Raw genomic sequence first — 27,206 nt, forward strand, 5'->3', positions numbered from 1 at the left:
TTTTGAGACTCCAAAATCTTAAGCAGCTAACTTAATATATTTGTGATCTGCCAATCTATTCTCACATTGTTGTTGTGACATTTGACTTTTAAATACTCAAATGTCTTGCCATTGATACCCAGCCTGCAATTTGTGGTTTGTGTAAAACGTAATTTGATGAACATCTAATCACAGAAAAAAGAGCACAATGAACGTATACTACTGTATATTTAGTGGGCAATATTTGGAAATGCTTTCATACTTGTCAGAATAATAGTAGAGAATTATTTATTTCAGCTTTTATCATCACATTCCCAGTGGGTCAGAAGTTAACTATTTGGTAGCATTGCCTTTAAATTGTTTAACTTGGGTCAAACATTTCGGGTAGCGTTCCACTAGCTTCCCACAATAAGTTGGGTTAATTTTGGCCCATTCCTCCTGACAGAACTGGTGTAACTGAGTCAGGTTTGTAGGCCTCCTTGCTCGCACACACTTTTTCAGTTCTGCCACAAATTGTCTATACAATTGAGGTCAAAGCTTTGTGATGGCCATTCCAATACCTTGACATTGTTGTCCTTAAGCCATTTTGCCATAACATTGGATGTATGCTTGGGGTCATTGTCCATTTGGAAGACCCATTTGCGACCCACGCTTTAACTTCCTGACTGATGTCTGGAGATGTTGCTTCAATATATCCACATCATTTTCCTACCTTATGATTCCATCTATTTTGTGAAGTTCACCAGTCTCTCCTGCAGCAAAGCACCCCCACAACAGGATGCTGCCATCCCCGTGCTTCACGGTTGGGATGATGTTCTTGGGCTTGCAAGGCTCTCCCTTTTTCTATTTTTGTTTCATCAGACCGGTGGACATTTCTCCAAAAAGTATTATCTTTGTCAGGCTTGATCTTAGTCTGGCTTTTTATGGCGGTTTTGGAGCAGTTGCTTCTTCCTTGCTGAGCGGCCGATATAGGACTCGTTTTACTGTGGATATAAATATTTTTGTACCTGTTTACTCCAGCATCTTCACAAGGTCCTTTGCTGTTGTTCTGGGATTGATTTGCACTTGTCACCCCAAAGTACGTTCATCTATAGGAGACAGAACGCGTCTCTTTCCTGAGCGGTATGACGGCTGCGTGGTCCTATGGTGTTTGTACTTGTATACTATTGTTTGTACAGATGAACGTGGTACCTTCAGGCGTTTGGAAATTTCTCCCAAGGATGAACCAGACTTGTGGACGTCTACAATTTTGTTTCTGAGGTCTTGGCTGATTTCTTTTGACTTTCCCATGATGTCAAGCAAAGAGGCACTGAGTTTGAAGTTAGGCCTTGAAATACATCCACAGGTACACCTCCAATTGACTCAAATGATGTCAATTAGCCTATCAGAAGCTTCTAAAGCCATGATATCATTTTCTGGAATTTTCCAAGCCGTTTAAAGGCATAGTCAACTTAGTGTATGTAAACTTCTGACCCACTGGAATTGTGATACAGTGAATGATAAGTGATATAATCTGTCTGTAAACAATTGTTGTAAAAATTACTTGTGTCATGCACAAAGTAGATGTCCTAACCAACTTGCCAAACTATAGTTTGTTTACACGAAATTTGTGGAGTGGTTGAAAAACAAGTTTTCATGACCCCAGCCTAAGTGTATGTAAATTTACGACTTCAACTGTAGGTGCAAGTCAGCCAATATTTATCCATATAATGCAACACACTTTGAAAGGTGATGACCAATAATGGTAACAATGAAGTACATTACTGTCATTGTTTTCAAATAAAATTGTAAAAAAGGTTTAAAAAAATTGCTTCTTATCAAAGTGACATTTCTAAAGCAAGAATTTTGCTAAAACTGTCTGGGAGTGGTCTGAGTGGGAAAAAGCTGTGTTATTTGCAGAGATGTTTGGAACTCTTTTTTATTATTGGTCTCTTAACTAATTTACCGCCTGGTGATGTCTCCTGACAGGCCAAAACTCCATTTCACCAAAACAGGTTGAAATTCCAGCTGTTACATTTTTTATTTAACTAGGCAGGTCAGTTAAGAACAAATGTTCAATGACGGCCTACCCCGGCCAAACCCAGACGATGCTGGGCCAATTGTGCACCGCCCTATGGGACTCCAAATCATGGCCGGATGTGATACAGCCTGGATTTGGAACCCGGGACTGTGATGACAACTCTTCCACTGAGATGCAGTGCCTTAGACTACTGCGCCACTCGGGAAAGCTCTTTTAGTGCGTAAATATATATAAAACACAGAAAAATCATGTTTTTGTCTGCACTGGGTCTTTAAACCTAACCTATGACCTAACCTTATGCATTGCTGCCCCACAGTGGCAAGAAGGGACATCGCAAAAACGACACATCATAAATGGCTCCTAGTCTCCCACGCACAGGCTACAAACGAAATAGAAATCTAAAACAAATAGATTTTTTTAAATAAAACTTTAATTAAAATAACTAGTAAATCAGATCAGAAAACAAACTTAAACTAAACTTAATTAAAAATAATAATAATCTTAAAACGAATAAAAATAAAAGCTAATATTAAAGCACAAAACTATAAGCTTGATATGTTACCCTCAACTGAGAGGCCTCATTATTGGGTTATAACTAGACTTTTATTAAGGACGTATGATTATCTTTGTCTCTGTGTTTCCATCTTTCATTTAGTTTACTATATTCTCTTTAATCCTGCTCTCTCTCTTTCTTTCTCTAATCTATTGTCACTCTGCTCCTTAGTCTAAATGACCTTGTTAAAGCGGAACTACTCCAGACTTTAATGAGAATGGATTCTCCTCCTGTTATAGTCCTCTGATTGCCTCGCCATTCATCCCTCATCCGTGTGTCTAGACACTGCTTACAGGATCTACGCTGGGGACGGAATGTCTATCGTATAAGTCCTCTCTATAGGCTTATCTCAACGGGAGATTGTGTTGAAATAAATTTAGAGGATGAAAAAATACTTTCAGTGTAAACTTAAACGACAAAAATCAAATAGAAACTATGTAGAAAAGATAATGAACCTATATATTTTTTTTTATAATAGCCTATAATCTTTTGTTGCGTTACAAAGTGGGTGTGAAATAGATTGAATTCTATTTTTTTGTTTTTGATCTACACAAAATACTACATAATGTCAAAGTGAAAAGAAAACCCACACATTTTTACAAATGAATACGTTTTTTTTTAAATAAATAGTAATTTCGTAAGTATTCACCCCCTTTGTTTAGGGGGTGAATTAGTTATTAGTTCAGAAGTCAATTGTGCCTTAACAAATTACATAACTTATATAGACTCACTCTGTTGGAAATAATAGGGGTTGACATGACTACCCCTTCCTCTGTACCCATAAATACAACATCTATAAGGTACTTCAGTCAAGTATTGAATTTCAAGCACAGAATCAACTACAAAGACCAGGGTTTTTTTCTAAAGTCTTATAAAGAAGGGCAGTGATTGGAAGATGGGTAACAATACAAAATTGGTCTCATGAAGCAATACTCAAATCTACATTCAGTTAAATGTTTTGCAGAAGTGGGCATTATTAATATATTTTGTACTTACTCTTTGGTCTGTGTATGTTTTTTCACCTCTTAACCCTTATGATGGGTTGCGACTCAAAAGACACCTCAATTGGTGGGTAATAGAGCAAAAAGGTTTGGAACCCCCTCGATTAGAGGTTACAGTATATCATGGGGGAGGATATTGGGATGTTCAGAATGATGTGGGAATCCTCCAGACTGTCACGATTGTCGTAAGAACATTCGGACCAAAGCGCAGCGTGATATGGGTTCCACATATTTATTGAAGTGAAACGCACAAAACAATAAAGAACAAACGAAACGTGATGTCAATGAAGTGCTCACAGGTAACTACACATAAACAAGATCCCACAAAACATAGTGGGGCAATGGCTGCCTAAATATGATCCCCAATCAGAGACAACGACAAAAAGCTGCCTCTGATTGGGAACCATACCAGGCCAACATAGAAATAAATAACCTAGATTACCCACCCTAGTCACACCCCAATCTAACCAAAATAGAGAATAAAAATGCTATCTATGGTCAGGGCGTGACAGTAGTCCCCCCCCCCCCAAAGGTGCGGACTCCGGCCACAAAACCTGACTCTATAGGGGAGGGTCAGGGTGGGCATCTAGCGTCGGTGACGGCTCTGGTGCGGGACGAAGAACCCTCTCATCCCGCGGATCCATCCATGGATCTGGGCTGTCCGCCGTGCCTGGACTGGGCATCGGCGCAGAAGAAGGCTCCGGCATTGGAGCTGGGCTGGCCGCCGTGCCTGGACTGGGCACCGGGTGGAGAGGAAGGCTCCCGCCTTGGAGCTGGGCTGGTCGCCATGTCCGGACTGGATACCGGCGCTAAAGGAAGGCTCCGGCCATGGAGCTGGACTGGACACCGTACCCGGACTGGGCACCGGCGCAGAGGAAGGTTCCTGCCCGGGAGCTGGACTGGACACCGTACCTGGACTGGGCACCGGCGCAGAGGAAGGCTCCCGCATTGGAGCTGGGCTGGTCGCCGTGCCCGGACTGGATACCGGCGCTGAGGAAGGCTCCGGAAATGGAGCTGGACTGGACACCGTCCCCGGACTGGGCACCGGCGCAGAGGAAGGCTCCTGCCATGGAGCGGGACTGGACGCCGTGCCTGGAAGCTCCGGACCGTTGACCGTCGCCGGAGGTTCCGGACCGTGGACCGTCGCCGGAGGTTCCGGACCGTGGACCGTCGCCGGAGGTTCCGGACCGTGGACCGTCGCCGGAGGTTCCGGACCGTGGACCGTCGCAGGAGGTTCCGGACCGTGGACCGTCGCAGGAGGTTCCGGACCGTGGACCGTCGCAGGAGGTTCCGGACCGTGGACCGTCGCCGGAAGCTCCGGACCGTGGACCGTCGCCGGAAGCTCTGGACCGTGAATGCGCACTGGAGGCCTAGTGTGTGGAGCCGGTACAGGGGGCACCGGACTGGTGACACGCACCTCAGGGCGAGTGCGGGGAGCAGGCACAGGACGTACCGGACTGGGAAGGCGCACTGGAGGCCTAGTGCGTGGAGCCGGCACAGGTGGTACCGGACTGTTGACACACACTTTAGGGCAAGTGCGAGGAGCTTGCCCAGGACGTACAGGGCTGGGGAGGCGTATTTGAGACCTGGTGCGTGGAGCCGGCACTGATTTTACCAGACTGATAACACGCTCCTTAGGGCGAATGTCGTGCATCATACACCAACACAACAACTCTCTCATTTCTCTCTCCTCCAATTTCTCCATCAACTCACTGACGGTCTCTGACTCTCTCCGTTCACTCTCCTCCAATTTCTCCGTCTTCTCCCAGACTGGCTCTGGTTCACTCCTCGGCTCCGCCGACCACCCCGTGTGCTCCCCCCCCCAAAAAAAATTGGTGAATTTCTATGTGGCCGCGAACCTCGGCGTCGTCGCTGACCTCCCTTATCTCCTTGCGTCTGCTTCCAAGGAAGGCTTTCATGTCCTCCCATAATTTCCTGCCAAGTCCAGGATATCTTCTCCTCCTTGATCTCCTCCCAAGTCCAGGATACCTTCTCCTCCTGGGCACGCTGCTTGGTCCTGATTTCCTGATTTCTGTCACGATCGTCGTAAGAATATTCGGACCAAAGCGCAGCGTCATATGGGTTCCACATATTTATTGAAGTGAAACGCACAAACAATAAAGAGGAAACGAAACGTCAATGAAGTGCTCACAGGCAACTACACACAAACAAGATCCCACAAAACACAGTGGGGAAATGGCTGCCTAAATATGATCCCCAATCAGAGACAACAACAAACAGCTGACTCTGATTGGGAACCATACCAGGCCAACATAGAAATAAACAACCTAGATTACCCACCCTAGTCACACCCCGACCTAACCAAAATAGAGAATAAAAAGGCTCTCTATGGTCAGGGTGTGACACAGACACTGTTTGGGATTTGTTCTTTAAGCCCTGCATCTAAAGAGAGAAAGGAGAAATAAACTTTTTCTGAATCCAAGTTTTTGATTTAATTTTTTATGACTGTGACATGGTTTTATAGATAGTCATGTTAGCTCTCCATTTGTGGTTATTTTGTCTTCTTTCATAAAACACTTCTGTGCGATGTAACCTTCCAGTAACGTTTTAGAGTGCTAGTATTCATGCTAGGGGCCAGGGTTGGCGCCTTGCTCAGTACGGTATGGAGGATGCTGGCAGATGGTGCTGGGTTTGGTCATGAATGGGACGTCTGAGAGATATGAAACAGGCCTTATCTGCTCAACCCAGTTTGAGTCAGTAACTAGAACCTAATAAGTGAGTGTGAAAGAGCAGGCGGAGAGAAATAGAGAGCATGCACAGAGAGCCTGGCCCTGTGATGACTATGGAGGGAGAGAGAGTGTGAAAAGGTTGAGGGTGAAGCAATAAGCAGAGAGAGAAACTGGCAGACAGTGTAGGGTGTGAGAGAGATAGACATGGAGTATGTGATGGAGTCACAGGGGGACTGTGAAGAAGAGAAAGGTGGGTGAATATTATAGAAGACAGCTTTTTTGAGGATTGTTTATCTTGTCTCACAGCAATTTTCTGTTGACAGACAGACATGGGAAAGCAGAATGAAATAAATAACTGACCGTTTTACTTGTTTCGCCAGTCTGACCACAGTATAGAAATACCTAAAGGCCTTTACACAGCAACAATCCTTCATGATTTACGGCAGATTAAGGCCAGCCATATGAATGCTTGGAAGAAGATCACTGGGTTGATGCTGTGACTGAGTTCGTCGAACGTATCTATTCTTCACACAGAGATTGTAAGGGGTAAGGTAGTGAACAGTAGCTGCAAAGAATTTCACAGAACACTCATTCAACTGATTTATCTACAGTTATATTACAGAAAGGATTACAGTTTGTTTCTATTTTATAGGCGGTTCTGTGGAAAAGTTTCAGTTAGGCATGCATGTATCATGCAAGTTCATTGGCCCTTCATAATCAGAAGTACTGCAGGAGAGTATGAAAATGTCATATTTATTATATCCTGTTCCTTTGAGATGAGCTTTGTTACCGTACTACATAGATCTAAACAGTGTGAAAAGCCGATATGCGTACTTGGTCTCACTGTGCTCAATTCCAGTGCATAACTCAACACCTCAGATTAAACAAGGTAGACTCACAGGGTCTGTTCGTCTTTAAACTTTCAAAGTATTATACTTACAGGTGTACCTTGACAGAACCCATATTTATATTTTAGCTTAAGACTTCCAGTGTTAAAGGGGATTGCTGAAAACTTTGAGACTCAGAGCCAATTGTATCTGCGGTGTGAGAAAGTAGTCTGTACTGCAGTGTGTGAGACAGTGACATGCGGTAGATAACAATGTAGCCAAGATAAAGACAAAATGACACACTCAACTCAGCTCACCTCAGCTCAGTCATAGACCGATGTAGCATCGGCAGTTACAACCAATAGGTGGCACTAAAATAACAATAAATGTAAACATTTCATCCGAATAGTTTGCAACGCAAACTGCGTAGCCTTTCACAATGGATTTACAATTCTTCCAATTCACCGCACAAACATACACACACACACAATAATATTATTATGTGAAATATTATTACGCGCACATATATAATAAATAATGTTCTAATGAAAGGTCCATATCAACAATCAAAATGATTGAAAATGCAGATCAAAACGTTAAAAAAGTGTCTAATCAAAACGAAATTCTATCTTGATAAATCAAATGCATCAAAGGGATGTTGTCTATTCTCATGTTCATTGAACCCGCAAATTGCAAAGTTAAATGCATTTAGGCCTACCTATCCTTGTAAATGAAGTCCATTCATCATCCTTCACGGTGAACCTCTCTGTGATCAAACCGATCTTACAAAGTGTCAAACTCTTGTCTCCCGGCATCCACAACTTGCATTAGGTCACTGATACTGTATGTGCACAGCAGAACCACATTCCATTATTTTATTCTGCATAACACGAGAGTGCATCAGTTTACCTGAAAATCTCCCAATAGACCATCAGCAGGAAGACGGTTGATGCCTTTGACAGCCTGATATCATATCCAGAGGCCATCAAGCAGCGTGTCGTCCAGAATAATACCAAGTTTGCCTTGAAAATCCAACTTGGAAAATTATTTGGGGTGCAGTATAGTGTCCATTTGTCAGGTTGTTATTTCTAGCTAGCTAGATATGTTCAGTTCAAGGTATGCGATTACCAAACGATGTAGAAACGCCCACCTGTGCAGAGCTTACCCCAGGCTTACCTACACAACATGTTTAGTCAAAACGTATGCGCAAAATATGAAATCAGCTCAATGCAACAAATGAAGCTCGGCAAAGCAGCGAGACCCATGCTGACCCTGTTCATCAACAGTGACTGGAGTCAGTAACACGCGTCAACGATTTGAATGGATGGGAATAAAGGCATGCATACTCGGACACCTGTCCTGAGGTTTTGTATGCAGTTTTAGCAAATAGATTTTGAGAATTAAAAACACCAGAATCATTGAGGAAAAAATATTAGATAACAAAAAAGATTGACCATTCTTTATATAATTGTGGCTTTTCATGAGAGCTATTTTTGTAACGTTATATTATCACTGGTGTCACCAGCTCATCAGATGGTCAGCAAGAACGGCCCTGGTACAAACAAGCTTAACCCAATGTACTTTAGATGTGGGTATATGTTTTTGTACTGTAGATTATTCATGTGTTGAAGGCACTGTGTTTACAGCAACAGGCCAAAGTCTGTTTCTCATATTTGTCATGGAGAAAATCCAGGATCAATTTCTCCACATATTTTAATATCAGTATTTAGTAGGGAAATGGGACTGTAATCAGTTCAGATATCTTGACATGAGTTATCTTTCAGTCCAGCATGAATGATAACTCAGGGGGCTTAAGGTATGAGTTTATGGCAGGTCTACCAAGGTTGAAATACATTACGTTGTTTTACTTGTCATGACTGGTTAAGTGTTCTTTGTGAGATGGGACCAAAACAATTTGTCCAATAGGAACTTAGTATAGATTATCTTTAAACGCGATATATTCTTTCCCGTACTTTACAGCCATTCTCAACATGGACAACACTGTAGTGGACCTTGAGACCTTGCAATCGCTGTATAGCAATGTAAGTTGTTTGTAATGTATTCATGATTATATACTATGCTTTTTTGTTGGAAGTGTTTAATGACAAGAACTTTCACTGAGTGAAAATAGTTTTTGTCAGTGTTTATGACGTGGAATATGAAAGATCAATCAATGGACAAGGAAACATGTCTACATTACCACAAGTCAGGTAAGATACATCAATTACATGTATGCACAACGATATCAAATCAAATGTTATTAGTTACATGCGCCGGATACAACAGGTACAACAGGTAGACCTTACAGTGAAATGCTTACATACAAGCCCCTAACCAACAACGCAGTTTAAAAAAAATATGGATAAGAATAGGAAATAAAAGTAACAAGTAATTAAAGAGCAGCAGTAAAAGAACAATAGCGAGACGACATACAGGGGGGTGCTGGTACAGAGTCCATGTGCGGGGGCACCAGTTAATTGAGGTAATATGTACATGAAAGTAGAGTTATTAAAGTGACTATGCATAGATGTTAACAACAGAGAGTAGCAGCGGTGTAAAAGAGGGGGAGAGGTGTGGGGAGGCAATGCAAATAGACTGGGTAGCCATTTGATTAGGTGTTCCCGGAGCCTTATGGCGTGGGGTAGAAGCTGTTTAGAAGCCTCTTGGACCTAGACTTGGCGCTCCAGTACTGCTTGCCGTGGGGTAGCAGAGAGAACAGTCTATGACTAGGGTGGCTGGAGTCTTTGACAATTTTTAGGGCCTTCCTCTGACACCGCCTGGTATAGAGGTCCTGGATGGCAGGAAGCTTGGCCCCAGTGATATACTGGGCCGTTCGCACTACCCTCTGTAGTGCCTTGCGGTCGGAGGCCGAGCTGTTGCCATACCAGGCAGTGATGCAACCAGTCAGGATGCTCTCGATGATGCAGCTATAGAATCTTTTGAGGATCTGAGGACCCATGCCAAATATCAACTAGATTTGTAGCTTTTGGACTGAACTTTATATTTCTAAGAAGCGGTTAGGTATTAAACAATCATTGTTAAAATGTTTACTCACGATTCATTATTTTAAGTTTCATGCCATATAAAGTGGGGTCTGGAATGATTGACACCATTTTTTGACACCCTTTTTTGTAAAAAAAAAAGTATAAAAAGAATATAATATGTTTCTAAACACTACTACATTAATGTGGATGCTACAATGATTACGGATACTATTGAATGAATAGTGAATAATGATGAGTGAGAAAATTACAGACACACAAATATCATTCCCCCCCAAAAATGCAAATCTCCCCTTTTATTGTAGTGGTGAGAGGTTAGCATGTCTTGGGGGTATGATATTTGTGCCTCTGTAACTTTGTCACTCATAATTTTTCACGATTAATTCAGGACTATTACTGGGTACCGCTCTACATATTTTCAAGCAAAGTGGTGGCGGCATCATGTTATGGGTATACTTGTAATCGTTAAAGGATGGGGAGTTTTTCAGGATAAAATATAAACGGAATGGAGCTAAGCACAGGCAAAATCCTAGAGGAAAACCTGTTTCAGTCGGCTTTCCACCAGACATTGGGAGATTAATTCACCTTTAAGCAGGACAATAACCTAAAACACAAGGCTAAATCTACACTGGATTTGCTTACCAAGAAGACATTGAATGTTCCTGAACGGCTGAAAATTGTTGTTTAGCACAACAACCAATTTGACAGAGCTTGAAGAATTTGAAAAGAATAATGGGCAAATGTTGCACAATCCAGGTGTGGAATGCTCTTAGAGATTTGCCAAGAAAGACTCACAGCTGTAATCACTGCCAAATGTGGTTCTAACGTGTTGATTCAGGGGTTGAATACTTATCTAATCAAGATAAATAGTGTTTTATTTTCATGTATGTTTCACAAATGCTAGACTTTTTCCTCCGCTTTGACATTACAGAGTCTGTTGTGTAGATCGTTGACAAAAAATGATAATTAAATACATTTTAATCTAATTTTGTAACACAACAAAATGTGGAAAAAGTCAAAGGGTGTGAACTTTCTGAAGGCACTGTATGTATCTGTCTTTCGACGCCATTCTCGCCACTGGTGTGAATGGGCAAAGAGCTATATGTTCATCTCATCTGGCCATAGCAACGGTTCCAATCCAAGTGCCATTTAGCAAACTCCAGACATAAACATTTGTTGGTTGCTCTCAATAAAGGCTTTCTTCCTGGAAACCCTTCCCTTAAAGCCTATTGGCATGGGGGTGGCGTCTGTTTGTAGATTTGGTGAACCGAAGATTCCACCAGGTTATGTAATTCTCCAACTTTGGCCGTTAGATTTTTCTTTGCCTCCCTAAAATCATCCTCACTGTGTGTTGGGACAATATATGCATGTGACCAGTACCAGGCAAGTTTACCACTTTTCCAGTGGTTTTAAACGTCTTAGTTGTTGCCATAATAGTGGTAAGTGGTATATAGTCATTTCATAGCTTTTTTTACCCATTGCCTGATTTATGAAGTTCAACAACCATGTGTCTCTCTTCATTCGTGAGTGCTTTGCCTTTTCCCATAGTGATGGATGACAAAGGGATTTTAAATGCATGTCACCTCATGAAACAGGAATCCATGGAAGGCCACAATGCAATTCCTTAAGATTGCCAATGTGAGTAAAACATTTAAGCGTGTTAACCCTCGCAAGGCTGGAGTGTTTATTGACATATTCAATCTCTCCCTATCCCAGTCTGTCCCCACTTGCTTCAATATGTCCAACATTGTTCCTGTACCCAAGAAAGCTAAAGTAACTGAACTAAATTACTATCACCCTGTGGCACTCACTTCTGTCATCATGAAGTGCTTTGAGAGGCTAGTTATATCACCTCCACCTTACCCAACACCCTAGACCAACTACAATTTGCATACTGCCCCAACGGATCCACGGATGACGCAATCGCAATTGCACTGCACACTGCCCTATCCCATTTGGACAAGAGGAATACCTATGTAAGAATGCTGTTCATCGACTACAGCTCAACTCAACCACACTCTGTGCAACTGGAACCTGGACTTCCTGAAGGGCTGACCCCAGGTGGTAAAGGTAGGCAACACACCTTCGCTATGCTGATCCTCAACACGGGGGCCCCTCAAGGGAGCATTCTCAGCCCCCATCTGTTAACCCATGACTGTGTGGCCACGAACTTCTCCAACTCAATCACCAAGTTTGCAGACGACACATCAGTGGTAGGCCTGATAACCAACAACGTCGAGAATGCCTACAGGGAGTAGGGGGAGCCCTGGCGGAGTGGTGACAGGAAAATAACCTCTACCTCAACGTCAAAAAAAGAAGGAGCTGATTGTGGATTTCAGGAGAAAGCAGAGAGAGCAAGCCCCCATTCACATCAACAGGACCTCAGTGAAGAGGGTGAAAAGCTTCAAGTTCCTCGGCGTGCACATCACTGACAACCTGAAATGGTCGACCCACACAGACGGTGTGGTAAAAAAAAGGGGCAACAGTGCCCCTTCAACCTCAGGAGGCTGAAGAAATTTGGCTTGGCCTTTAAGACCCTCATGAACTTATACAGATGCACCATTGAGAGGATCCTGTCGGGCTGTTTCACTGCCTGGTAAGGCAATTGCACCATTCGCAACTGCAGGGCTCTCCAGAGGGTGGTGCGGTCAGCCCAATGCATCACCGGGAGCACACTACCTGCCCTCCAGGACATCTACAGCACCCGGCATCACAGGAAGCAGGAAGGCCAAGAAGGATTAAGTACCTCAGCCACCTGAGCCTCAGCCTGTTCACCCTGCTACCATCTAGAAGGTGGAGACAGTGCAGGTGCATCAAAGCTGGGACTGAAAAACAGCTTCTATCTCCAGGCCATCAGACAGTTAATTATTCACCACTAGCTGTCCTCTGCCCAGCACCCTGCCCTGAACTTAGTCACTGTTACTAGCCGGCTACCACCCGGTACTCTACCCCAGTGGCGCCCCCAGACATTTTTCAGAGGGGTATCCAGATGGGGCCACTGAAAATCTTGGGGTGGTACACCAAAACCAAAAGCCATAACTGAATTTCAGGAATTCTATTATGTTGTAGTATATAGGCTAGTTGAAAACTATGTCAATATGAGAGTTAAGGAATCACACACTGATATACTTTGGTTTCTTATTTTACAGTTAATGTTTTAATGTTACTAATTATCTGATGTGCAAAGACTAATACTGGTACAGTTAACGTTTTGAGTTCCCCAACAACCTTGTTTCAATGTGTTATGTATCTGTATATACATGTGTTAGGTGAGTCATTGTTCTTCAAATAGGCTAGTTGTCCTTTTCCTTAAAAAGACAAATATACAGCTTTTAATTTGAAGGAGTACATTGATTGTAAGGAGCAAAACATTTACTGGGAACAAGCCTACTCAAGTTTAAAAACACCACACAGAAGCCTCCAATTCTTTTCAATACAGCTTTATTCGGCTGTTGCTGTGTCTTTTTGTAAACTAAAATATTTTATTATATATGTCCAAAAATGAAGAAAAAATAAGAAAAAAGCATTATCATTGTACATTTTACTATAGCCAATGCACAACCTATTCATATCCCTGCTTTATTAGGCTACATTCTTTTCAATACAGCTTTATTCACCTTTTGCTGTGTGTTTTGGCAAACACATCCATTAAAATCATCAACATTTATGGCCCTAGCCCTTCTTGACTCTACACCTAACACCCCCAAATTCCTCAATCTCTTGTCACTCATTGTATTTCTCAAGACAGTCTTGATTAACTTTTGCACAGAAAAACTGCACTCACATGCTGCAGTGCTCACAGGTAATGCAAGTGCAATTTTGAAAGGTTTAAACATCTCGTGGAACACCTCCCTATATGGCTCAAGGAAGACTGTGAGCTCTATTAAACTGGTTGGTTCCAAGCCACTAGTTTGCTTCTTATCAAGAATTCGCTTAAGCTGAGGGAGCTCATATTCTAGATCCTCAATGCTGCAGTTGTATTGTGAGGCAAATATAAACACTACATTAATTAAGGCTTGTATCCTTTGCATTATGACACAATTTTCTTCAGAAAATCTTCTCTTCACCTCAGAGAGAAGCACATCAACAATTGGAATGAATGAACCTGCCCGAAATGACCTCTTTTCTGGGATGACCTGTCTTTGAACTACTGGAGTAGAAATGTAGTACCCTACAAGCCTAGAGCTTGGTGTGACCTGACGCCCTGGAGGGCCTGGAGGTGCAACACCGATGTTGCATTGCTCGGCAAGGGTCACAGTATCAGTCGTGCCCAAATTGACAGGTATTTTATCTCACCAAAAACATTGGTGAATGTTACAAGGAGGCCAACAAACTGTAGATCTATTTGGGCTAATAGACCTCTTGCCTCTACAGCTCTGTCACCAATTCTCTCTTCAGATATTTCTTTCAGTAGATGTATGATGGCTGGCAGTCTATCCCTCACTGTCTTGCAAGCATTGTACCTACATACCCACCGTGTCTCCATCAGCCTTTGTAACTCTCTCGGGGCTCGCTGAAACATCTCCCTTTGTACCTCTAGCCACCTTTGGTGCACATATGACCATGACACAACGACATAGAGTTTCTGCAAAAGAGAAAAGAAACAATAGGCTCCAGGGATGCATTTCACACTGTCAACTAATACTACATTTAAGCAATGTGCACTGCAGTGAACATAAAAAGCTAATTGGGCCTCTGATTTAATTTGGGCTTGCACACCTGTGTTCTTTCCACTCATGACAAATGCACCATCATATGCTTGCCCTACTGGGTGGTTTCTGTAGTCAAGGCTTCTGCAGTATTTGTACAATTTTCTGTGCTGCAGCATCCAGGCGCTCTGCTGCTTCAAAGGTGAGGAAACTTTTAATTATTGACCCATTGTAATAGTTCCTTCTTGCTAATGTCTTTGGTCTCATCGACCATAACGCTGAAAGCCTCACTTTGTGCAACTTCACAAATGATTGAGGTGCGGACCATTTCAGCCAGGCAATCAATTATTTTGTTTTGTGTACTATGCCCAAGGTATGTTGCATTTCTTAGACTTGTCATTTTCTTTAGAATGTGTGATCATGCTTGGCTAGCAGTTCCATAATAGAGAGGAAATGTCCTTTATTCCGACCTTCTGTTTCTTCATGTGCTCTCTGTGCAATGTTTTGTGTAGCTGTGAGGAGCAGGGTTTCTCCAACAGTTTTAATGTACTCTCTATTTTCCCTCACAAATGTATTATATTCTGCATTTAAGGAGGCTGTGAGAGAGCATTTGCTTGCAGTTTACTTTTCATATTCTGCCTGTGCTAACATAGCATTAGTATGTGATTCTGATTTGGCATGACCTACAAATCCCCCATCTTTGTAAGCTGCTTTTTTCCAATTTTGTAACCCCTCTTCAGGTGTAAACATTGAATCACCTGAGGAGGGGAGAATGAAGTGCCGGCAGACATATCAGTAGGCAGAGTCTTTACTCCGAGAGTATTCCAGCCATTTATGCGTACTTGTACCACTCTTTCATGAAGCCCCGTCTTCTATCCCCCTGAAGGGGGGACCCCTCTGCTCTTGACTGGGATATATCTAGGATGAAACAAGAGGCAAAATCAGTTATTCTGATTTTAAAATAATAAAAGTAATAATAATAATAACATGAGTAGCTAGCCCCTCTCCATAGTAATTACCGATTGCATTCCTAATATCAGCCTATAAACAATTCTATTCAGACCGCTTGGTTGTCAACCTCTGTGACTGTTGTTGCTGCCTGTTCCTCACTTTCGTGCCATGCTGCTGTCTGTTGTTCTTCACTGTGCTCTGTCACTGATGCTGCCTGTGCCTGTTTGTCGCTGTCATGTTCTGCCTCTGTTCTGTCATGCTCTCTCACTGCCTCTGCCTGTTCATTGGCTTTCTCAATGATGTTATAATCATCTTCGACTGCATCCTCACTAACGTCCTATCCTCTGATGCTGGTCCCCTGTCGACTGCGTCTCCACTGTACTACTTTTCTTCTTAAAGAAAGAAGAGATATCCATTGACGTTCTCTTCATTGTCTGAAAATTGGCATAGCTACAGTGACCAATCATAGCTAGTAAGCTAACGCCATACCAGCTCATAACGTCAGCTAGCTAGATACTCTGGCAATCCTAAATTCATCAAGTGGTTTGAAATCGTTCAAGAAAGCTACGATAACTTTAGCTATAGTTAGCTACCACTCTCTGTGCTGCAGAGTAACCTTAAGACATAAACTAGCTAGCTAGCTAAACCCCCCCCCAATCCTTGATTTAATTAGGCCCGAGAAGGCTTCGAGGACATTATCACTTTTATACAACGGGTTACCAACATATTAAAATAATGATTGATATATTTTCACTTTTTTTTATGAACACTCTTGACATTCTCTCAACCAGCTTAACCTGGAATGCTTTTCCAAAAGTCTTGAAGGAGTTACCAAATATGCTGAGCACTTACTGGCTGCTTTTCCTTGCCCCTGCAGTCCAACTCATTCCAAACCATCTCAATTGGGTTGAGGTCAGGTGATTGTGGAGGCCAGGTCATCTGATACAGCACTCCATCACTCTCCTTCTTGGTCAAATATTCCTTACATAGTCTGGAGGTGTGTTGGGTTATTGTAGTAGTGTTTTCTTTGCACCAATTTGACCATGAAGGACTGATTCACACAGTCTCCTCTGAACAGATGATGTTGAGATGTGTCTTTTACTTGAACTCTGTGAAGCATTTATTTGGGCCGCAACTTCTGAAGCTGGTAACTCTAATGAACTTATCCTCTGCTGCAGAGGTAACTCTGGGTTTTCATTTCCTGTGCTGGTCCTCATGAGAGCCAGTTTCATCATAGCGCTTGATGGTTTTTGCAACTGCAATTGAAGAAACTTTCAAAGTTCTTGATATTTCCGGATTGAATGACCTTCAAATCCCAGAGCTGACAACATAAAAATCTGTCGTTCTGCCCCTGAGCAAGGCAGTTAACCCACTGTTCCCCGGGCGCCGAAGAGGTGGATGTTGATTATGGCAGCCCCCCGCACCTCTCTGATTCAGAGGGGTTAGGTTAAATGCAGAAGACACATTGAATTGACATGAATCACATTGACATGACTATATTCAGTTGTACAATTGACTAGGTATCTCCCTTTCCCTTTCATGTCTTAAAGTGATAATGGACTGTCGTTTCTCTTTGCTAATTTGAGCTGTTCTTACCATAATATGGACTTGGTCTTTTACCAAATAAGGCTATCTTCTGTATACCACCCCTACCTTGTCACAACACAACTGATCAGCTCAAACACATTAAGAAGGAAATAAATTCCACAAATACATTTTTAACAAGGCACACCTGCTAATTGAAATGCATTCCAGGTGACTACCTCACAAATCTGGTTGAGAGAATGCCAAGAGTGTGCAAAGCGGTCATCAAGACAAAGGGTGGTTAATTTGAAGAATCTTAAATATAAAATATATTTTGATTTGTTTATCATTTTTGTTATTTTGTTATTGTTATTTCATAGTTTCGATGTCTTCACTATTATTCTACAATGTATAAAATAGTAAAAATATAGAAAAACACTGGAATTAGTGGGTGTGTCCAAACTTTTGACTGGTACTGTATATATACATATATTTCGGACTCTGACATTGCTCGATCTGATATTTCTTTATTTTTTTCTTAGTATTTTTGGGAGTTATGTGTATTGTTTTGTTCGGTATTACTGCCCTGTTGGAGACAGAAACATAAGCCTTTCGCTGCACCTGCGATAACATCTGCAAACTATTTCTACACAACCATTCAAATTTGATTTAATGTAATTGATTCATTAAAAAAAGTTGAACGTTAATGCAGATTGTATTTTGTTTGTTTTTATTTAGATGAATCTTTAAGGGTGCCAATCACTTCGACAATTATCTTTTTTTTTGAGAAAAAAAATATTACTTCTTAATCAGGTAGGCAGGTAGCCTAGTGGTTAGATCACTAGGCCAGTAACCAAAAGGTTGCTAGATCAAATCCCCGAGCTGACAAGGTAAAAATCTGTATATCTGCCCCTGAACAAGGCAGTTTATACCACTATTCCTCCAGTAGGCTGTCATTGTAAGTAAGAATTTGCTCTTAACTGACTTGCCTAGTTAAAAAAATATTATTTATTTTTTCTGAGCAATTGTGCAATATAATAATTTTAAATTTTTTGGGAGCGTACAATTTAGCTCAGTATTTGTATGATTTATTTTATATATTTTTTTCTGCTCATCTTTATCAAGGGAGCCAATAATTTTAGACCTGACTGTAGTTACAGAAAGCCATTATGTTATTATATAATGAAATATGTAATAGTCAATCCCCAGTACTAGCAACTAGTTGAAAATCAGTCAGTAATTTATTTTATTTTATTTGAACTACAAAACAAAAACCACAATTCCCATAAATGAAGTGGTCCTTCCTTGGAACATGTAGGAAGGTGGCCTTTTCATAACAGTCTTTTAATCTTTAGTTATTAACAGTTTAATGAATTGGCTCTGGTTGTCAGTTCCACAGCGTCTGCTCTGAACATTACTCTGTATCTGGAGTTTATGTTCCATCTGGTCCACTTGAAAGGCAAACTAAAGAAAATGTGCATTAAATACCAAAACAAACATGGAAACCACAAGCCCTACTGGTATATGTGGTGTTTGGCCACAGAGTCAGCCCCAGTGTACAGTATGTCTGCTGGAAGGAGGTATACAGTACTATTTCTCTAGTAAACATCTTTTTAAGCAATAAGGCACGAGGGGGTGTGGTATATGGCCAATATACCATGGCTAAGGGCTGTTCTTATACACAGCGCGGAGTGCCTGGATACAGCCATTAGCCGTGGTATATTATCCATATACCACAAACCCCCGAGGTGCCTTAATGCTATTAGAAACTGGTTACCAACGTAATTAGAGCAATAAAAGTAAACGTTTTGTCATACACGTGGTATACAGTTTAAAGGAAGAACCTCGGTCGGATATATCACAACTGTCAGCCAATCAGAATTCAGGGCTCGAACCACCCAGTTTATGGGTTGAAAGGTGTTGTCTCCGCTCTTATAAGACATGCATCAACATACAAGGGGAAGGTTCCAATAGCTACAGCCAAGCATTGTCATCAATAGCCCTGCATGACATTAAACCTGTCTCTTTCAGCAGAACATTCAGAGCCCGATGCATTGTTATGTCAATAAAGAGAAAAGCATGAAAAGGGGCATGTTTTTTCAATTTCAACCGTGATACAGTTTTAAGACGCTATGACATTCCTGAGAAGCTTTTGGCTGGACAACACAAGAGGCCCGTCCTTTGACTGCTAGAGCCACATTAATAATATTGATCATGTGTATTTTTTAGGAAATGTGTATTTTTTAGGAATGTGTATTTTTTTTCATGTGTATTTTTTAGGAAATGTGTCACAACGGAGGATCAAAAGAGTCTTTTAGCGCTTAACCCACCCTCATCTCTCGCACCCCGCTCCCCGCGCCCTTCTCTCTCCTGCCTGAGGCTATGTTATTGAGTTGTGGAGCCAAATTGTTTCTATTTTGTATTGTGAGACTCCATCCTGTCTCCCGGTCTCTAAACCCTAACCACAGTTGGCAGCATAGCCACCATGACTTAGGAATGATGGGTTCTAATGGTTACACCCTCACAGTTCTAGAACACACACACAAACACAGAGCCATGGAGAAGTTCACTCCTCACTTCACAGTAAGAAATGGAGTCACCCTGTCTGTGGGCTCTTACAATAAAACCACTTCTGCTCTCACAACACAAACCCACAGGCAGGAAGGGGTCACTGTGAGGTACCCGTCCCCGCAAATATCAGGAGTCGGAACCTTCTGACACGACTCTTAGAAGTTCAGGGAACCACTCCCAACACCACATTACTTTGCACATGATAAGCAACAACATGACAAACCACAACAGCTACACTCATGAAATCTACACATAGGCTGTGACCACAGAGGCTGAGGGACATTATAACAACACTGTCACTTTGTATGGATAAACACAGAATTGATGACAATGACATACAGCACCAGTCAGAAGATTGGACACAGCTACTCATTCAAGGGTTTTTCTTTATTTTACTATTTTCTACATTGTAGTATAATAGTGAATACATCATAACTTTGAAATAACACATATGGAATCATATAGTAACCAAAAAAAGTGTTAAACAAATGAAAATATATTTGATATTTGATATTCTTCAAAGTAGCCACCCTTTGCCTTGATGACAGCTTTGCACGCTCTTGGCATTCTTTCAACCAGCTTCATGAGGTAGTCACCTGGAATGCATTTCAATTAACAGGTATGCCTTGTTAAAAATGTATTTGTGGATTTTATTTGCTTTTTAACCTATCTAGGGTATGTGGGACGGTAGAATCTCACCTCGTCAACAGCCAGTGAAACTGCAGGGCGCCAAATTCAAAACAACAGAAATCCCATAATTAAAATTCCTGAAACATACATGTATTTTACACCATTTTAAAGATACACTTGTTGTAAATCCAGCCACAGTGTCCGATTTCTAAAAGGCTTTACGACGAAAGTAAACCAAACGATAATGTTAGGTCCGAGCCAAGTCACAGAAAAACAGCCAAAGAGAGGAGTCACAAAAGCAGAAATATAGATACAATTAATCACTAACCTTTGATGATCTTCATCAGATGACACTCATAGGACTTCATGTTACAAAATACATGTATGTTTTGTTCGGTAGAGTTCATATTTATATCCAAAAATCTGAGTTTACATTGGCGCGTTATGTTCAGAAGTTCCAAAACATCCGGTGATTTTGCAGAGAGCCACATCAATTTACAGAAATAGTCATCATAAATGTTGATGAAAATACAAGTGTTATACATGGAATTTTAGATCCACTTCTCCTTAATGCAACCGCTGTGTCAGATATTTTTTTAAAGACGACAAATCAACCCAAAGAGATATCCGCCATGTTGGAGTCAACAGAAGTCAGAAATAGCATTATAAATATTAACTTACCTTTGATGATCTTCATCAGAATGCACTCCCAGGAATCCCAGTTCCACAATAAATGTTTGTTTTGTTCGATAATGTCCATCATTTATGTCCAAATTCCTCCTTGTTGTTTACGCGTTCAGTACACAATCTAAACTCACGACGCGCGGGCAGGTCCAGGCAAAAGTTCACACGAAAAGTCATATTACAGTCCGTAGAAACATGTCAAACGAAGTATAGAATCAATCTTTAGGGTGTTTTTAACATACATCTTCAATAATGTTCCAACTGGAGAATTTCTTTGTCTTCAGAAATGCGATGGAACTCAAGCCAACTCTCACATGAACGCGCATGGTCAGCGCATGGTCAGCTCATGGCAGACCTTACTTAATCCCCTCTCATTCACCCCCACTTCACAATAGAAGCATCATACAAGGTTCTAAAGACTGTTGACATCTAGTGGAAGCCTTAGGAAGTGCAACATGACCTCATTTCCACTGTATCTTGGATCAGCAGAGAGCTGAAAAACTAAAAACCTCAGATTTCACACTTCCTGGTTGGATTTTTTCTGCCATATGAGTTATGTTATACTCAAGAGACATCATTCAAACAGTTTTAGAAACTGCAGAGTGTTTTCCATCCAAATATACTAATAATATGCATTTCCTAGCATCTGGGCCTGAGTAGCAGGCAGTTTACTCTGGGCACGCTTTTCATCCAGACGTGAAAATACTGCCCCCTACCCCAAATAAGTTAATGCGTTTAAGCTGATCAGTTGTGTTTTGACATGGTAGGGGTGGTATACAGAAGATAGCCCTATTTGGTAAAGACCAAGTCTATATTATGGCAAGAACAGCTCCAATAAGCAAAGAGAAATGACAGTCCATCATTACTTTAAGACATGAAGGTCATTCAATCCGGAAATTTTCAAGAACTTTGAAAGTTTCTTCAAGTGCAGTGGCAAAAACCATCAAACTGGCTCTCATGAGGAACGCCACAGGAAAGGAAGACCCAGAGTTACCTCTGTTGCAGAGGATAAGTTCATTATAGTTACCAGCCTCAGAAATTGCAGGCAAAATAAATCATTCGCAGAGTTCAAGTAACAGACACATCTCAACATCAACTGTTCAGAGGAGACTGCATGAATCAGGCCTTCATGGTCGAATTGCAGCAAAGAAACGACTAATAAAGGACACAAATATGAAGAAGAGACTTGCATGGACTGGTGGAAATCTGACCTTTGGTCTGATGAGTCCAAATTGGAAAGTTTTGCTTTCAACCGCCGTGTCTTTGTGAGACGCAGAGTAGGTGAACGGATGATCTCTGCATGTGTGGTTCCCACCGTGAAGCATAGAGGAGGAGGTGTGGTGGTGAGGGGGTGCTTTCCTGGTGACACTGTCTGTGATTTATTTAGAATTCAAAGCATACTTAACCAGCATGGCTACCATAGCATTCTGCAGAAATAAGCCATCCCATCTGGTTTGCGCTTAGTGGGACTATCATTTGTTTTTCAACAGGACAATGACCCAAAACACACCTCCAGGCTGTGTAAGAGCTATTTGACCAAGGAGAGTGATGGAGTGCTGCATCAGATGACCTGGCCTCCACAATCACCCAAACTCAACCCAATTGAGATGGTTTGGGATGAGTTTGAGTTAAGGAAAACCAGCCAACAAGTGCTCAGCATATACAGTATGTGGGAACTCCTTCAAGACTGTTGGAAAAACATTCCTCAGGAAGATGGTTGAGAGAATGCCAAGAGTGTCCAAAGTTGTCATCAAGGCTAATGGTGGCTACTTTGAAGAATAAAACATAAAAAATGTTGGTTACTACATGATTCCATATGTGTTATTTCATAGTTTTGATGTATTCACTATTATTCTACAATGTAGAAATAGTTTTAAAAAATAAAGAAAAACTATTGAATGAGTAGGTGTGTCCAAAATGTTGACTTATACTGCATTTCAGTGGTACAATAATAGCACCTCAATCTACGTTCTCATGAAACTCATTCATCAGAAAACAACATTAACTTGAAGTTTAGTGCCATACATGGGAAGTTTAGAAAAAAACTGAGTTGACCAGAAATGTGGGGCTTGCGGTGACATTTGGTCCAAGTCATTTTCCAACAGTGCACCTTCCTCTGTATTTGAAATGCCACATGCAACTTTCTTTCATGCTGTTGTCGTGTCTTTGGCTATGCTGGATTAAGTGATATGACATGCTATTCTATAAAATCCTTTCTCTGTAATTAATATTACCTGTGTCCGCCTACCACGCTGCACCTTGGTCCGGTCATTTCCACCTAGACGACGGCCGTGACAACCTGATTGAGCTAATCATGTAAATGTAATTAACTAGAAATTGCAGCGGGACACCACGAAAGAGTTTTTATAGAGCTGTTATCTTCTGAATAAACTCTTAAAGACTTAGTAATATTTTACATAAATAGCAGTCAATATTAATCGTCACCTTCACGAACCCTGGCTAACAAGTTGAATCAGCAATACAAAATTGGGTTTAATTATTTATTTACTAAATACCTAACTAATCACACAGAATTACATATACACAGAATGCAAATTATGTCATACAGAAAACGTCCCTGGTGGACGGAGCCGACATGACGGCTGGTTACACAAAGGAAAGGGGGTTGGGTTTGAGTGAAAGAGCGGGAAGACTGAGGAACAAAGGGAGAAGCTCTGCTCTCGTTAATACAGTATCTTATGAATTCTAAAATTACCGCCCATTTGGAAAAGGGAAATGCATTAAATATTTACTCTGAGCTGCGCTTCGGTAGGTTGGTCGTAGATGCTGGCCGTGTTACCCAACGGAGATCTTGCTGTCCTCAGAAGAATGTCTCTGGTGGTAAATGGTATACGTTGTAGTATAGTCGTTGTGTGTTAGACTGGATACGTTGTCCGTCCTTTCCTATGTTTACAATGGCCGCTGCTAACTCAACGGCTAGGAGGTATCACTTCTGTAGTGAATAAGCATTTCAAAGTTCTTCAAAGTTCATACCATTGTAAAGTTCATACCATTCGCAACCAAAGCTCACGCTGAGGTTGGCTTAGTTCTGTAGTTATCATCTGAATCCTTCTGACATCGGACAGTCGTCCTAATGTACCCGGCACAGAAAGTTATTCGCCCTTTTAATGCAGAGGCTGCAGGCCTCGCGTACTCGGAACAGAAGGTTACATTTTCGTCAAGGGCTTATATAGTGGAGGGAGAGAAGGGTGTGTTTCATAGTTTAAAACCCATGTCTCTTCACAGGGGCAGGCCACTGATTGAGCAGAGCTCTAACTTTATGAAAACCCAATTCTCTCATTTGGAAACTAAATTACATTTAATCTTTTCACAAATAGTTTCATATTCAAACATTAAAATTGCACAACAATTCCATGTGAATCTGATAATTAGAATGTGTAGACTTTCCCAGGTACAGTTTATGTCGTCCTGTCATCAGTCATAATGTCTCAGATGACAACCGAACTGACATCATATTCATTAACTACCAACGCATATTTTCAACTGGTTCTATAACCGAAATATGGTTCCTTTCCCCGCACTTGTTTGATGTTCCCAGACTCTCTATGTTTAACAAAGGCTATTCAAGAGTCCTTCAGTAGAGTCAGAGAGAGAGGGAAGGGAGAAAGGTATTTATGGGGGGGATCATAAACCTTACCCACAGGCCAACGCCATGACACTATCATAGCCAAAGACAAATGCACCAATTCACAGATCTCACCATCATATCTTCTTGTCCCCAAATTACTCCTCACATTGGTACAAGCACAAGTTGAAAAAGGATATGTTTTGTGTTAGATGTATTTAAACATGTCGTAAACCAGAACCAGAGCTTGCCCTCGCGGACCCAAGGCTGAGTGTGTTGAATACTAATTTGCCCCGTGTTTGATGCCAACATTTGATGTGCTGCTGCTGAGTTATGCCTGGGCCAGACCCTGGAGTCAACGTCGGCTCCCCTAACCTGCTTCTCAGACGAGCCGGAACTCATGAGAGACATACAGAGTTTACATTTCTCTTTGTCGGACGTTTTGTGGTTTTGCCAGCCTGCGCCAGGTCTGTCAACCTCTATTGTCTTTGTCTTTGTGAAATGAGAGGGCATCTCTGGCCTGGTTCATTTTGTATAAAACTGTGATTTTGTGTCTGGAAAGTGAAAAACATGTTGGAAATCGAAACAATATTGTAGGTTTCACCCTATAGTGTTTATAAAGTATCTTCAATGGCTGTATTTGCCAACATTCAGTTCCCCTGAAAGTGAAAGAACAGTGTTTGTGTGCATGCATGGTATATCTCAAGTACAAGGTATATTTTGAGTGCCACTTACTGTTTACCCAATATCACACTCCTTACTTATTTCAGAGAGCCCAGCAAGATGAGATGGAGAAGATTGAGAAGCACATCAAATCATCCAAAGGCAAGAATGACGCAAAGCCATTGGACAAGCCTGAACAGTAAGAGCAAATCTTTCCTCTGTGCCAAGTCTGTCCTGTTTCTGTTTCTCGCTCAATTGTTGGTGATAGGAAAGGTCAGGAAAATGGCAATTTATAAATAGGCCCTGTTTAAGTATTTTAACACTACAATTTTGTTATTTTTCTTTCCAATTTTCTAAGGTTTCTCTTCCAGTTGTCCCAAATCCCCAATTTCTCAGGAAGGGTGTTTTGCATCCTCTTTCAATCAACCTTTGTTGAATGTATCTCCTCCATCCTCCGGAAAGTAGAAATCCTTCAGAGAGTGTGTACGGTAAGTCTCCTCTCCTCTACATCTTTCTGAGAACAGCATGTCGTGGACAATGTAATGTACAGCCATGCATCGAGAGTGTTGAGAACATAAGGAACGAGAGACATTTTCTCTGCAGATGGCAAATATACAGTATGCCTCATTGATACTAGAGGCACTGAACTGAACTATCTCTCTCTTCTTCTGTTTGTCTGTTTACACCTCTGTCTCCTCTTTCTCTAACCAATTCTCTTTTTTATTCTCCTTCTTTTTTTGCTCCCTCTTCTCTACCCCTCTCTTATATATTCTGTCCCTCATTTCTCTACATGTTTCTCCTTTCCTTTCTCCTTCTCTTCCCTCTCTCCCTCCCTTTCCTCTACCTCCATGTCTTTCCCCATGCTGTGTGTCAGACTCTGCAGAGTGCTTAGTGTGTGTTGCAGGTGCTAGGCCTCATCTTAGCTTTTGGGAACTTCATGAACGGAGGGAACCGATCGCGTGGGCAGGCTGACGGCTTCACTCTGGAAATCCTGCCAAAACTCAAGGACGTCAAGAGCAGTGTGAGTGTGTGTTGAGCTCTGACCATAACTGCTCTATTATGGTGCTTAGGCAATTCTTTGCCCCTAAATGAGTGAGTGACTGACTGTTTATTCGATTTTAGTGTATGACCAGTGCTGTCATGTAAGAACATAGTGCTCAGTGTTTACGGTATTGGAATCCTAGAGAGATGCCCATAAAGAACATAAGACACGTTACTAGCTCTAAGTTATGACATTCTCCCCAGCAGAGATTTCACTTGTGTTTGATCCATTGCTTTGAGGTGATGAACTTTTAAGTCCTCTTCAGATATGTTCTACATACCAAGCGAAACATTCTGCTCTAAAATTATTAGATTAATGACAAAAAGTAAAAAATATATATATACGTATATTTGGATCTTTTTCCCCCCTCTCTCTTTCAGGATAACTGTCAGAGTCTTTTGTCATACATCGTTGCTTACAATCTAAGGAACTTTGATGAGGTATGTTTTGGTTCCTGTTTATTAGAATCCCTTTCTGATTTACTTAGATATCTATTCAACCACATTTTCATCTTCTCTCTCACCCGAGGATAGCGTGGCTATTCTTATCAAATTATTTATTTTCCTTATTTACAGAAGAAATTAATGTCTCCTTCCCAGTTCGCCTGGACCTGTAGTACGTTAGCTTCCACAGGATCCAAAGGAGGCCTATTGTAAATAATTAGGTTAGCCAGATGAGATGAACTCAGCCAAAAGTATGTTGCCAAAATCAACATACACAACGTGGTTCTGGGCTCCTAATGGCTCCCTAGTAATACTGATGGACATGACGAATGTATGCTTTGATTACAATGGCTCCACTCTAGCTGATGGCCATTACCACCATGCAACATTA

The 27,206-nt window shown here is 41.5% G+C and overlaps 1 pseudogene; it reads left to right on the forward strand.

Annotated features, from left to right (window-relative positions):
* LOC129858987 (formin-2-like) overlaps positions 1-27,206 on the forward strand; it is a 62,051-nt pseudogene that overhangs the window by 24,460 nt on the left and 10,385 nt on the right.

Source organism: Salvelinus fontinalis, chromosome 1 (assembly GCF_029448725.1).
Source record: "Salvelinus fontinalis isolate EN_2023a chromosome 1, ASM2944872v1, whole genome shotgun sequence".
Taxonomy (NCBI): Eukaryota; Metazoa; Chordata; class Actinopteri; order Salmoniformes; family Salmonidae; genus Salvelinus; species Salvelinus fontinalis.